This window comes from Podarcis vaucheri (genome assembly GCF_965113315.1).
Source record: "Podarcis vaucheri genome assembly, chromosome: 11".
Taxonomy (NCBI): domain Eukaryota; kingdom Metazoa; phylum Chordata; class Lepidosauria; order Squamata; family Lacertidae; genus Podarcis; species Podarcis vaucheri.
This window is the reverse complement of record NC_138749.1, coordinates 35520870-35530559: the sequence shown is the minus strand read 5'-3', so window position 1 is coordinate 35530559 and position 9690 is coordinate 35520870.

Here is a 9690-nt window from a genome sequence, read left to right as displayed (position 1 = left end):
TTCAAGTATCTGAAGGGCTGTCACATGGAAGATAGAACAAGCTTGTTTTGTGGGGGCCCAGAAAGTAGGCCCCGAACCAATGGAATCAAATTGCAAGGAGATTCCAACTAAACATCTGGAAGAACTTTCTGACAGTAAGAGCTGTTTGACAATGTAATAGACTACCTTGGACTCTTCTTCATTGGAGGCTTTTAAACAGAACATCTGAGCATTGTACAATGTGTTCCACAAATCAATCTCAAAAAAACTGTTGCCCCAGTGTCAATTTTCTGCTTTTATTCTGTTTACACTCACACAGAACGCATTGGTTCTGACTTTCATTACAGAGGACTCCCCATTTTCTTGCCACCGGGGGGTGGGGGTAGCTTCACAGGGTAGAATAAGATTCTATCCTTCTATAAGAGCAGTTCAACAATGTATTGAACCAATTGCTGGGGTGGAGGACACACTCTAGGTCCGCATTTCCTGCATCAAACCACTGTGTGTGTGTACTAAATGGACTACAAGTTTGCCCTCCATTCTATTATTCTAAGAGGCCCAAGCACAGCCCAAGTCACCTTTGGCAGCAATAGCCCCCCCCCTTACCTTTCTGAGCCCTTTAAGTGTTGAGCGGGCTGCAATGTCCTCACTCTGCTGCTATTGCAACCTGAGGGAGTTTTGCCCACTTATGGTAGGCTGTCTCTTAGCTTCCATAAGTGCACCAAGCTACTGGCCCTGTCACTACTTCCTCACATCACAATGGAGCATAAAGTAAAGGATGCCTCAGGTAACATGGTGCCTATCTCTCAAGAAATTCCAAAAGAAGCCTAAATCCTGCCAAAAAGCATAAAGATTCAAGTTCTGGGCCCACACTTGATATACTTTCATCAAAGCTTTGGTTTCAACCCAGATTTAAATCTGTTCCATCTTCTAGCTTGGCAGTGTGAGTATGTGTTGGTATTTATTGTTTGCATGGGCCTTTACCTCCTTTCCTCCTCTCCCCTCTGTACAGCTATTTGTACTAGTCAGAAATATACATATCATAACAAGAATAGGCTGGATTTCCTACCCTGCTTGAAGATTACGCATCCATGAAGTGCCAAGGAAATGCCTTCACTTACGAACAAGCTTGACCTTTGCTCCATCATAATTTCCTCTCTTTTTTGGATCATTTTACTGAGAACGTACTGCCTGAATGTATTTCATAAACTGATATGAATTTGATCTTCCTCACCCCACCGCTTGCTATAAAGCTGGTGATGGTTTAGCTTTGATAGCAGCAGGTGGTAATCCAATGTGACTTGGATTTCCTAAAGCAATAACTTTTGGCAGCTTCACTCCTCATTGTGAGGATGCATTTCTATTTTTGGCCATACCTTGTGGCAGAGCCATAAATATAGAAAGCCTAATGGACAAAGGATATTTTTTTTAAGTTGCATGGCATGAACCCCATTTTCTTCATTAGAGAACAAAAGAAGGAATCCAAATGCACTTTTTTAACGCACCACGTGTATTTCAAATGTAGCACACTGTTGTTTAAATAGAAAAAATATATATGAGGATCCTGCAGAAACAAAGTATTTTGCAGTGCAGACTGCTCCCTGTTCAGCTGGCCAGTTTTGCCCTGTCCCAAGATCCTCAATTCCATTTTCTCCTCCCAGTCTTTTCTCTCCCCATTCCCTCCACAGTCAGACTGTGTACACACCATGGATTTAAAATACACAACTTTCCCCCAAGAACCTTGGGAACTGCGGTTTGTCCCTCACAGGGCAACAATTACAAGCACCCTTAGTAAAAGCCAGTTCCCATGATTCTTTGGTAGAAGCCATGTGCTTTAAATTGATGGTGGGCAAACATCCTCAGTCAGCAAGTCCAGTTCTCATTAGACTGTTTTTGGGGCTCCTCACCCTTGGGGTTCCCCCCTAAATATGTTTTGTACTTCTGCAAATCTTGGAGTTCCTCAAGCATGCTGAATCTCCCTCCCTCCCTCCCTCTCTCTCTCTCTCTCTCTCTCTCTCTCTCTCTCTGTGTGTGTGTGTGTGTATACGTTGCCACTTCCTCCCTGCAGAATGGAAAAGATAATGCAATCTGCTGCAGAAGTTACTGTGAAATGAATTTATACTTTTACTACCCTTTGATGAAGACTGCAATCTGAAACATCTGGATCGAAGGAGGATCAGTGCAATGGAAGGTCATGGGCCTCCCTATAAATTGGCTATTACTATATATATATATATATATATATGCTTTCGTAGATTTTCACGGGTACAGGAATGCAGGTTTTGGTGTCTTCGGGTGTCTTCCCGTGTAAGAGTCGGGGTGTCTGGGCGACGTTTCGACGAGGTCTCACTCGTCATCTTCAGGCTGGTGCTTTCGGCTTCTTGTTACTGGAACAGAGCAGAGTCTGGTGAAGATGACGAGTGAGACCTCGTCGAAACGTCGCCCAGACACCCCGACTCTTACACGGGAAGACACCCGAAGACACCAAAACCTGCATATATATATATATATATATATATATATATATATATATATATATTTGCTTTCGTAGATTTTCACGGGTACAGGTCTCACTCGTCATCTTCAGGCTGGTGCTTTCGGCTTCTTGTTACTGGAACAGAGCAGAGTCTGGTGTTTGAGTTCCTATAAATACTGTTGAGGGGTGTGGTGTATAGCCTCCAACGTTCTGGGCAGAGAGGAAGTTCCTAGATTAGTGTGCCTTTTCTTCTTTTGTTCCTTAATTACTTGAGGGATATCTTGGGTGATTTCATGAGTGATATTCTGAATATCACTGGGTGGGTCATTAAGTGTAGATTAGTTGCTAAAGCTTTCGTGTCTTGACCTCTTGAGCTTGTGAAGAGTTTTTCTGAGAAGATGGCTGTGCTGCATTTAGTTGTGCTCTGGCTTGGCTTCGTGTATAGGGGCGAGCTATGGTTTTGTGCCTTCAAAAAAGAAGAAAAAACTTCCTCTCTTTTCCAACACATGAAAGAAACAGGACACGAAATTAATTTTGCAGATTCCAAATTGCTCTTTAACATGGAACATCACCACAAGAGAATAATCATGGAAGCCATCGAGATAGAGAAACACCCTCACAACATGAACAAGCGTGACGACACGTCCCGCCTGCCAGACATCTGGAAATTAGCCCTCCCCACAAAAACCGACACCAGAACCAGAGGCACACAGAACGCCGTCACCAATCAACCACACCAGACCCAAACCCAGACCCTCTCCACAGACATATTACAGACTCCACCCAGTAGCCAAACTATAGTGGCACCTCCGGATGGTGCACCCCCCTGCAATCCCTACACAGATCTGGCTGGCACAAGGCACAAAACCATAGCTCGCCCCTATACACGAAGCCAAGCCAGAGCACAACTAAATGCAGCACAGCCATCTTCTCAGAAAAACTCTTCACAAGCTCAAGAGGTCAAGACACGAAAGCTTTAGCAACTAATCTACACTTAATGACCCACCCAGTGATATTCAGAATATCACTCATGAAATCACCCAAGATATCCCTCAAGTAATTAAGGAACAAAAGAAGAAAAGGCACACTAATCTAGGAACTTCCTCTCTGCCCAGAACGTTGGAGGCTATACACCACACCCCTCAACAGTATTTATAGGAACTCAAACACCAGACTCTGCTCTGTTCCAGTAACAAGAAGCCGAAAGCACCAGCCTGAAGATGAGTGAGACCTCGTCGAAACGTCGCACAGACACCCCGACTCTTACACGGGAAGACACCCAAAGACACCAAAACCTGCATATATATATATATATATATATATATATATATATATATGATACTTCATAACTCTTTATAATAATGACCGCTCCATGCTTAAAATGGGGGGCGCCCTTTGCGTGGACGTGCACAGCCCTTAGATCTGGAGCGGCTCCAACAGCATAGGCTTGGTTTGCCTTCCCTCAGGTGGGATACCTGGAGGTCTCTGCCTACCTCAGTCAGTTGTCCAATCCCACCTGGGGGAAGCGTTGCCAAGGAGACCAGGCCAGGTAGGGGAGGGATTACCTTCCCACACAATAGAGGGAGGATCTTACATGGGAATCCTCACTTGGCTCCAGAGCTTCTCCCACCCTACCCACCCTCAGTTAATGTCTTATTTGCAGGTTAACTTTTCTTCACAGGTATGCGGGCGCTGCTACGTTAAGGTCGCTGTTAAAGGGCCGGAAAGGAATTTCCCTGCATTGGCAGGTTTCGCCTTTCCCGTAGCAAAACGTCACAACTTTGGCGGTATCAGGCCTTGGGTGGAATCCTTTAGTCCATCTTCCTCTTTGCGGCGGCGATACCAGGGTTCCCCATTAAAGGGGTTTCTGAAGGGAGGCTTTGACCGTACGCCGAAAGGTCGTCATTGCTCTCCCCTGCGGCGGCGGCGTAACGGGGGCGGCTATCTCTGCTTGAACATATGTTCTCCAGAGCCGGCCCATCCCCCCCCCACACACTGGATAACCCTGATGCTCCCTAGGTCCCCGGCTGGGGACTGGGGAAGGAGAACGCCCAATGCCTGAGCCAAGGTCTACCCACATTTGAAATTTAATAAAGTTGTGGCCAATTTAATCCCATAGCACGTTGTCATGAGTCGTTATTTCACATGACGGGGGGACCGCGCGGGATCTGGGGACTCCGCCTGTCCACGCAAAGAGGTTTGTTAGCTCTTGGGTATTGCAATGAAGAATGCCTTTGGAATGTCTTTCTGCATGACTACTGTTGCATGCGACCCCAATCTCTCAGTGGTGCAAGATTCCAGGATACCTGGTACTTACCTAGGGTTTGTGTTTTCTTTTGGGAATGAGGCAAAGTAGTGACTGTGGTTTCTTTATGACATATGGTTTATTCACACACATAAACAAGTTGAGCCTACGATGGAGGGGTTCACAGTATGAACATCTCAATGGGGTCGTGTTTCTCCCACAGTCACAGGCTAGTACTCTCAAATATTGTTCTTGCTCTTGCTCAGCCTCCAGCTTGTTGCTTTACTTCTAGATCACATCCCTGCTTCCCCAATATTTTGAACTCGCCTACCCATTTGCCATCTTGTACCCTTTTGCCCCTTAACTCCCCCTTAATGACTCATCACCCAGGTTATCACCTCACCAGGAGGCTAGCCTGGCTATTCCAAGAATTAGAAGCCTTGATTAAATTACAACACTTGCTGGATCCAGGGATTACAGGGGTCTGGCACTCATCTTAATATAACACTGTGCTCACACAGAACAAGACATCTGTCCCCAAATCTACAAACAGCCAAAATACAGCTTTCTTGTTAGCAAAGGCATTATAACACATGTCATCCAAAAATGATAATAAAATACAATTTCACTTTTAACCCAGCACCAGCACAGTAACAGCTTATTCCTTTCTAACAAGTTCCAGTAAATCAGAATCTCTTCAGGCCTCCCTCTTTCTCTTTGGTACACAATCCCAGTCTGTTTTGTATCCTAAAGCAGTTTACTCAGTCTCCCACATTTGGCAGCCCCAAAATGTTGGATTTCGACCTGTTTAACCCGGGATGCAAGCCTCTGTACCAGAGCTGTGTTACTCAAAGACTTTGTTTATTCTTTCCTTTGTGCTAATGCAGCACAAAGCAACTTACAAACAAACACATAGTTACCTGAACCATTCCTAAAAACAGTTCCCATCATCACAAACAAGCAAGAAGTACAAGTCAACAGCATTTCAAAAACCATTGCCAAAACTTGCAGGAAATGTCCCTGCAGCAAATAAGCAAACAGTCCCAAAAAGCACAACCCTTTTCTAAAAACTGCAATACATTTTGTATAGCCACTACAATTTTCAGTCAAGGATTTGGACTTCTACGGTGATAATATTCTGCTCGCATTCCACTTTTTGCAAACAAACAAATAAACAAAAAAAAATTCCCCTTCTGGTAGCACCTTAGAGACCAACTAAGTTTGTTATTTGTATGAGCTTTTGTGTGCATGCACACTTCTTCTGAAGAAAACTGAGATATTAGTGGTTCATTTACAGCACATTCCTTCACGTGTCTTCTCTGAAGTGTTTAAGAGTGCACCCTAATGTATTTAACAGTGATAAATAAAGATATAGTGCAAATGAACCTCAAATACTTTCCGAGCAATATCCTGTAAGAGTATGATTCCTAAAAAGCAGTTCCCTATTGAGTGGAAAAAGTAGTATGAGGGATCTGTGTTATTCTAAATAATAGCACAGGAAGGGGTGAGTGGAACAGAAACCAAGAAAATATAGCACTTTTTTAAAAAAACACAAAATCTTTAGGCTTTATTTGGGTTGATGAGAACTCATAGAACTCAGACACTGTACATGTACAAGTCCTTTTATTAATATTGTGAGATATTATGCCATTCTAGCTGGGAATTGTTTAAATACTCCTGTTTGCATAGAAACTGGGTTTCCCTAAAGTGAACTTTCACATAAGCAGTGAATTTTAATTTTCACATCATGAAAGAACCTGTATGTCATGAATGGCCAACTCAGATCATAGTTCCGTACACACTGCTAAAAAAAAAAGTGGCACTTCCATTTCTGCAATGGGGAGCCTCAGGTTACATCATTCCCTACTCTTAACCACAACTCATTGTTGTTCAAGTCAGTCCCCCAAACCCTTGAGAATGGCTTTTCCAAGGATGAAAGGTCCTGCAGTGTGAAGGAAAAAAGATGAGAAAATTCCATTGCATGGATCTCTCTACATCCAAGCTAGTCTTCCCCTTTGTAGATGTGTTAATCTAGAACACACTGACTTTAGTCAGAGAACCAGTGAGGAATACCCTTTATCCTTGTTTATTTAGTTATTTATTTGCAGGAATTTTACCTAACTCTTCAGCTGAAAAAGGCCCCAGAGCAGCTTTCAAATATCTGCAACAGGGCAGTCCTTGCTCTACAGTCTAAAAGGCATGACACGGAAGGAAGTGAGACTGGGAAGGAGGAGGGGGAAAGCAAACTCAAACACGACTTCTTAGCTACAGAGTTTTTATGACGACCTGCTGGAATGGAAATAATTGAAGGGAAAGAAGAACCTAAAGTATCTGGTCTCTTAGCAGAGCTCATGGAGAGGGCCTTCATTCCTGTTTCTCCCTCCATTATAGTCTGATGGAATGGCTCCAACTGGAGGAAACCTATCCTCAACTTTATATGGACTGTTATCAAACTTTCACCAGATTCACATGTGCCCCAGGTTGTGACCCTCACCAAAAAGAGGTTGCTTATTGTGAAGATTAACAAAAGTGAACCATGACAGATCAAAAGGATAAATGACAGGATTAAAAGCCTTATCTGAGAATAACATCCTGTCCATTGCTAAGATGAATATTTCTAGCCTCTTACACCATGGGCTAGAACTCAATTGCCAAGTTCAACATGTGGAGCAGTGAGGTGGTTTTATCTAAAAGTGTAGAGATTCAAAGCACGAACCCTGAGCAATAGATCAAAGGCAACAGCTTTCACTGCACCAATATATTAATTAGAAGTGTGAGCATTTTCTGGAGCACAGGTGTAATATCTGTATCCAAGATGGACCACTAACTAAGCAGTGTCTTGTGCAGCCTTTCAGGCAATAAATATAACAACTCAACTCGGGAAGGCTAACGGATGACAAATGCCTGCAAACACTGAGAGAACATCCGTATTTTCATTGAGTGCATTCTCCTTTTCTGAATTATTTGCTGATCTCACAAATTCTGCTTTTGAACATGCAAGGAACTCAGTCATGTTAATAAAAATAAGAGCCCTTTAATTGCTGAACCATATTTGAGGGAGGCATGGTATCATACTACATTCCTGGCTAGGACTCTATACCCCTCACCAGGAACAGAAAAGACAGATATTTCAGCTCACAAAGTTTCATTCAGATTTAGGTATCCATCATCAATATATCTATGACTTGCAGCCAAGAGAATCACAATAGACGGTCTGCCCTGATGTCTGTCTGTCTGTCTCTATCTATCTTTCTTCCTTCACACAGGGACTGATTCCACTTATTGTTCACTAAAACATAAACAGAGAGGCAATAAAATAACTCTGCAGATTTGCTGTTTTGGAGTTAGAGCACAATCTGGAGAAACAAAGGTCCAGAATAATGCTACAAACCTTGATTTTTTAGCATAGTGCATCGCTAACCCTCTAATATTTGATTTTGATTATTTATTTATTCCCTTTATATCTCACCCTTCCTCCCAAAGGAGCCCAGGGGCAGCAGACAACAAGTGATAAAACAAAAAATAGTAATATTAATAATAAAAACAATTCCAGTCCAGATACAGACTAGGAAAGAGAACAACTTTAAAGTCTTGTTAAAGGAGGAAGGTCTTCAGTAGTCACTGAAAAGACAATAGTGACAGCAGCTGTCTTATATTCCAGAGGGGAGAATTCCAAGTGGTAGGTGCCACAATGCCAAAGACCCAATTCCTACATTGTGCAGGACAGATCTCCTGATGGCATCTGCAGGAGGCTTTCAGCTGCAGCACATGATCAATTAGGTTGATAAAGACCATTTTCGGGTATCCTGGTCCCAAGCTGTATAGAGCTTCATTCACAAAAATCCAGCACCTTGAACATAGCCCAGTAGCTAACAGCAGGGTAATGAATTGGCAATATCCTGCCCTAGAAGATGCTTGGGAAATTGATCTTTCCAAATCCTTCTGCAAAATGACCTGCTAACTCCTGGCTAATGCCTTGACTACAGATTGAAGTTACGGAGGAAAGAGTCTAATCATGACCTTGGGGTCGGATAGCATGCTGAGCCAAACTTTGGCCTAGATACTGCACCATATTGCACTAAAGGGACTGGGGAGAAGCACAGAGGGTGTGAGCTGCTCTCTAGGATCCAACTCATTCATGCAATCCATCCAAGTAAACCATGATGTTCAGATCAGGCCATAATCTGATTCCCCATCTGTAGTACCAATTTCCTTGGTCTTGGGAGACAAAAGCATGTGCATCAATTTATAATGCAAATCGGGTGGCTTTTAACACACCACTAAAGGTTCCTTTTTTCTTTTTTTCAGCCATGTGTAGTGGCTTTGAGAAAAGAGTCTGACTCACATGGTAAGCTGCTGCCATCGAACAGTTCCCCATGCAGCCACACAACCACCGTGTGGAGCTATACAGCATGATAAAAATCACTGATTAGCCTAACACTGCTGAAATATAAGAACTGATAACATGATGCAATAACCTCAATGAAACGAAACCAGTCTGGGTCTGGTCACTGCCTATAAGAGAGACCATCTTGAAACTTTTCATAATCCATGGAGGCTAGGTGAGTTAGAAATGGAATTAATGAGAATATACAAGGCGCTTGCTCTCAGTCCATGTCAAAACAAGGGCTAAATTTTAAAGGTGACCTCACTTTTCTAGAGTCGTCTTTGGACCAATAGTCAGCAAAACTCTAACACTGGAAAAGTAAATGTTGGTTGCTAACCAGATGAAAGTTGTCTTTATTCTTGGGTTGATTATTCCTTCTCTCTCAGCAGGTCTATGAACGATGAGCTGGAGGTGAGCTTCAAATGATCTGTCAGCAGCTACCAAGCTTTTCCAAGCTTCCCCCTGCACCTCACATTTGAAATAACAGTTTTTCCTGCATCGTGATTTTTGCATAGTGTGTGCACACACACCTACACATCATGATTCGTGATATATTGCCAGGTCAAAAATGATGAAACCAATATCATGCTATGGACTTAAAAC